Source organism: Zonotrichia leucophrys, chromosome 1 (assembly GCF_028769735.1).
Source record: "Zonotrichia leucophrys gambelii isolate GWCS_2022_RI chromosome 1, RI_Zleu_2.0, whole genome shotgun sequence".
NCBI classification, from domain to species: Eukaryota; Metazoa; Chordata; class Aves; order Passeriformes; family Passerellidae; genus Zonotrichia; species Zonotrichia leucophrys.
Genome location: NC_088169.1, coordinates 96077895 through 96083894, shown reverse-complemented (window position 1 = coordinate 96083894; position 6000 = coordinate 96077895).

The following is a 6000-nucleotide window of genomic DNA, read 5'->3' as shown; positions in this document are numbered from 1 at the left end:
GAGTCGTGTTGCAGAATTTGCTAAGGAAGGAATATGTGAAATACTGAGTCACAATCCCTAGAAAGAGAAATTATTGCTCTAAGTGGTTTATCCAAGTGTTTCAGTGTATTCATCTTTCTCATATCCTGCTCATTCTCTGCCATTTTATGGACAGGAAAATCCATTTTCACTGTCCTTTTCTACCTTGGAGCCTCAGCTTCAAACGAGCCCAAGGGCAGTCCTTTGGACCACATTAAAATCCATTCCCTTTCCTACAGAAATGAACCTGTATCTCTTAGTCTGGCTAGAAAAGCACGGCCTTAGGTAGGAATCAGTTTTCCACTGCAGTCAGTGTGACAATCAACAGAAAGGACCATGAGGATTCCAGGGAAGGACCAGGCCATGTGAAGTGAGGTTTTGGAGAGGGGGTCATTCCTCTTCAGAAGTGAGAAGTGAGGTTAGCCTAATAATGTGAAGGCCAGGAGAGCCAAAGCAAAGAAAGAGTTTTAAATACATCCAACTTAGGCCCAATATCCAATATCATTTAAAGCAAAACAGTTTATTGAGGACAGATTTCAACAGTGTAGTACAATCAATGGGGTGGTAATACTGGCAAAGGATGATTTCATTCTAGAAACAGAGATGAAGCAGGGCAGAAAAAAGTAATTATTAATTTGATTCTTTCAACCTTTTTTTCTCTATTGTGCGAGATGCATACAAATTGAAATTTTCACACATACTTGCATTCACACATGCAAAACAGAGAAATATGTATACAAGGTCTGAGATGGTCAGATAAATATTCTATTACTGTCAGCCACACAGAGAAAAAAAAAACATTAGGCAGACAGTGTGGTTTTCCATATTTATTTTTCTTTTTAAGAAAAATTTTTGCAGTTTGATTTTAAGAACTCTTCAGGGACGGAGTGGTGTTTAAAGAGTAGTGCTTAAATATTTTTTTTAAACTTGAATCTTTCTTTTCAAAGCTTAAATCTTCTCATTTTGCATTTCACACTTTTCCTATTTTAATTATGTATACTTTGCTAGGGAACATACATAACCACAAACAAAGCAAAACAGGAGTCAGAACTCTGTACTCAGGCAGGGATTGCATAGTCACTGTTTCTTTTCAAGGCCATGGCTTCTTTTGAATTTGGAGTATCTGTCACTCAGTAAAGGGCAGTCCAGCCTTCCTCTGTCCCACCCCAATCCTTTGTTTCTGCTGGCTCACTGCAGAGTAGCATTTGTGTAACTCCACAGTTAACTGCATCAAAAACTCACTCAATAGAAAACTGACCTAATAAAAGCATGTTTAAAATGGTTTTGTCACCTAATACACCCCACTAACTGAGCCATACCAGCACTAGTGTCAGCAAAGGAAAAGATGTAGGAGCAAACATCCTGTGGCAGGAGCCCTTGCTGAGGCAGAGTGTGAACTTATGCCAGAATGAATATGTCATCATGACCTCAGTCATAGTAAGAGTTTTCACATCTAGCATCTATTTACTTACCTACTTCAGTGAAATAAAGAATTTCAGAGGTGCAGGTGAGGACTTGAAAGTATCCCACACTCCCTGAGAGGAATGCAGAACACCTTTGAAGTACAATCTTATGCTGATTTGGGTACAGATTACTTCAGATGCAGAGATCTCTGTAGGGAATATGCCCCTTGAAGCTGCTTTACTAATTGCTCTGCAGGACTGAAAATTCCACTTTCCAGTCCCACTCCCTCTTACCCTTTCTGATGCAGATCTGTTGAAGCTTCAGTCCTACTCTTGTGTTAGATTATATACCTCCTGGCACCCAGTGTATTGGACTGGGGATTATTACACCATTCAGTAGAAGCCAGTAGAGCAGAAATTTATTTGACAGCCAAACACATTATTTATTTGTTGAACATAACATTCAACAATTCCACTCAATGAGTATTTCTGAAAAATTGATCTTCTAACTTCCTGAAGTATACTTCTAATGAGTACTTTCTGGGCTGAATGTAAAATATTCTCAAGAAAAGCAGGAAAAAAGATGGCTGAATGTCTTGGACAGCAAGCTGAAGCTCACCTAAGACCTGGTGTAAAAATCTCTGGTGTAAAAATGCCTATAAATCAGAATACATATATATCCTTGCATGTGCTTAAGTCTGTAGCAGCCATCATAGTCCCAGGCTAATTATTATCTTGATTTGAGGAGCTAATTTCCCCACCCGGCCTTTTGGCATCTAGAAAATAAATGTGAAGATCTTGAATGTAAGGACTATTGCTAATAGTAGAAAAGGGGAAAAAACCCCACAAGCAAGAAATCACAACCATGCCCCAAGACCACCAAAAAACCCTCCAAACAAAACCAACACAAATGAAAATCAACACAAAATCAAACAAAATGAAAGTAAAATCTAAGGGATCTTAACATAAATCTGTATGTAAATTTCAGGAGTATGAAAGAAATTTAGTATAGCAAATAATAGTTGGGTTTAAATGTGAGTTTGAAAATAACTAGAAAATTGTCTTCTACACTATGTGGTGAAAAGTCATCATCAGAGTTCTAAAATGCAGTCTGGACAGAGATTTAATTAGAGTGGGCATTTTGGTCTGGCAAAGTCAATGGCAAAGGTTAATAAGACATGAGATGGGTTTTTTCCTCCGTGGAATAGGTGCTTTGCAAGATGAGCTGTTTCTACATTGATGTTGTTAGATCACCATCTAGAGGTCATTTAAAACACATGCTTGTCATTCGAACTGGATTTAAAACAAAATTTTATTTCTATTTACTAAGGCTGTTTGAGCCAAACAGCACAAATTACTAATAATTGCTTAAGCACTGAAGTGGGAAATTCATTACATTTTCCACTCCACTTCTACCAGTTTTATAGAACACTTCTTGTTCAGTTTAAGTTAATTGTCAGATACAGAAATATTCAGGATTAAGTGTGATTTTTTCACATTAGGTAGTGTCCTATTGTTATGATCCTATCCCCTTCATTCTCTTTTTTATCTTTCAGCAGAGACATACTTTTTTTTCAATTATTCCCAAAAGTTTTCACCCTCTTTCCTTGCTTTGGGGTCTTCTTAGCTACACAGGGTGAAAGTCCACAGTGTTTCTGCCTAACAAGCATGCAACACCTTTGTATGTCAGATGCTGTCATGATGTCACAATGTGCCCCAAACAAGACTGTGGTGGTAGCTACGTCCAGACTCCATTACCTGAAAAGTGTCTTGTGCTAGACAGCAAAATAAGATGGAGGTTAATGTCAAGCTGATAATTTTCCTGGGATTTGCCATCTATCTGATGAGTTTGTTCCCGGGCACTTACTGCTCAGTACCAGTGAAAAGTCAGAGCATGATTCGCACTGCCGAGAATGAACAGGAAGAGGAAAGCAGTCCAACAGCAGGTGAGAGGATGGGCTGAAGAGAGAAGATGAGAAATAAGGGGCTTGGAGAGCAGCTAAGGGCAGGAAATGAGATTAGGTGTGGACATCAAAGAAAAAAATTTTCTTTTTGTAAAAGGAAAATCAGAGGAAGAACAACAAGATATATGTCAAGGGGAAGTGGAGGTCAGATGATCCCTAAGGAATAGGGAGCCTTCAAAGGAGTGGGATAGCAAGGCTATCCCACAGGCCTAAACAGGACAGGCCTGGGGATGCCAGTCAGGGTCAGATAAGAGGTCACCAGGGAGGTCCATAATGTTGAGACAAGTTCTAGTTCAAGGAGGAATACCAGTCAGTGTGAGGACCAGACCCATGATGATGACCAGGGTCAGACACAGTCCAGTGAGAGCCCAATCCTACTCTCGCACGAGGCAGAGGAAATGAGGGACACACAAATTCAGGCCAGTCATAGCTGTTAAAGCCTCCTAGATCACCTGCAGCCCTGACTGCAGCCTCCTGTCTCAGCTGTCCCCTCACACCCTACCGAGATCTGAAAGGAAAGGTCCAGGACACTCCTGGAGACCAGGGTGAAATAATGAAAGAAAATAGCATCAGACACAGTCCCATGACTACCAAGCAAGTCTGTAGTAACAAGGCACATTCAAGGTCAAAGCAGGAGTCAATTTGCAGGTCAGGATCCACAATAGCAGAGTTCAGGCACAGCTGTGATAGAGATGGAGCTGGAGATAAGTATATTTACAGCAGACCACAAATAGAGATCTGAGACCCAGACCAGAGCTTAAATGCAGCTCTCAGACCCATGGAATTCAGGTGAAGGCTCCAGCCAAGGCTTTTAAGGGCTGTTACAGCTTATTGCTCATGCCCTGAAAAGATAAAAGAATGCATCTGGGGTAACTTTTGTAATGGAAAATATAGGAAAGGAGAAAAACATGAGATGCAAAGAGGAGTGAAGAAAAAGGGATTACTAAAAAAAATATTTCAAAATCAGAATCACAGAAACAAAAGGACAAAAGCAGAGAGAGGAAAGAGGTACAAATGAAAAGCTGCTTGGGGTGAAGGAGAAAATGAATATACAGTGAAGGTGAAGAGAATTTGAAAGTTCAGAAAGCAGGGAGAATAAAATAGGAGGGACGCAGGGGTAAAAAGCCTTCAAGTATTAAAGAAGTGAGCAAGAAGAAAGGTTATGTTGTTCCCTTTTCCCCTCATTTACAGTCTGGGAGGAAATGGAGGAGTCATTTGTGGCCTCATCAACAGGGGAAGGAATGGAGGTGATCGATATGGTGGAACATGAGGGCTCAGAGATACTGAACAATTCAGCGGTGAAGGATCTGCTTCTGGATCTGGCTCTTCTCCTCAGGATTGTTTTTTGGGTTTTTTTATGCATGAGCTAGAGCTTGAAATAATTTTTGTGATCATGAATTATGACAATTTGAACATCTACCTGTGTTTCATGATCACCTTCTGGACAACACAGCTTTTCTTCACCAACCATGTCCCAGGGAACTGAACTAGAACACTGGAGACAAGGGCAAGGACCCTGTGCACATACTGAAAGCGTTTTTTCTTTTCTTCTTTCTTGCTTCTTGAGAAACAAACAAACAAACAAGTAAATAAATAACAAATTCTCAGTAATTTTTTCTAAGCCAGACTTCCCTTCTTGCACTTCCCATACGTTCCTTGCGTAAAAACATCATAGCTAATAACAAGAATTATTCAACTCACCAATTTCACCAGTGACCCTGTCTTTTAAACAGAATATTATTAAATCCAACATATATTGAAAGAACAAGAAAAAATAAAGCATATTCCAGGGAACTGTACCTCCCCATATGATTAACAAGATAGATACAAGAAAAGTTATACTCCTCGAAATGCATATTGTCAGTACCTTTTGCTTTTTTTAAACACAATAAACACAGAAACCAAGTAGACTCAGAACACTGAAATAATGTCAATATCATACACTTAGTGTTATGCTTTAAAGTTATTTGCTTTAAGCATCTTAAAAAAAAACTTGCCTGGACATGCTGCTAGGAGAAAATAATTGAATGAGTGAAGGGAAGGAAGACTATACACTGTTTACATGGCAATGATAAGTACAAGCTTAATTTTGTTACTTTTATGATGGTAAATAATTCAAATTATTTTAGTATTTGCATTTATTACCTGTGAAGTTCAACTAAGAGCATCAGACAAGTTTTGAACAGTACAAATACAGAAAAAAGATAAAGGCCTGATAATAAAGCATTTGCAATCAAAGTAAATTTTTTTTCAGAAGCAAACACTTTATTACTATTTTCGTTAGTTAATGAAAACAATATCTCTGAACAGTCCATGCTTGGGAAACATTTTGCTGTATTTGTCAGTACTTGAAAAGGATTAACACAGTTATTTTTAAAATGCTTACATTGATAAGGGATGTTTCCACTTGCCATCATCTATTCCACAAACAATCCCCGGCTGCCAATATAATAAATAAAATAAAAATGTTCCCATAAACAAGAACAGTCTGAAGAGTATGCAAAAGGTGTAAGTATTTTGTATACTTATTAACATCAGTAAAGTTTAGAACATTGGTATAAATTTTCTAATTATGAGAGCCTGAAATAGATGTAATTATTACATTGCTCTTAAGA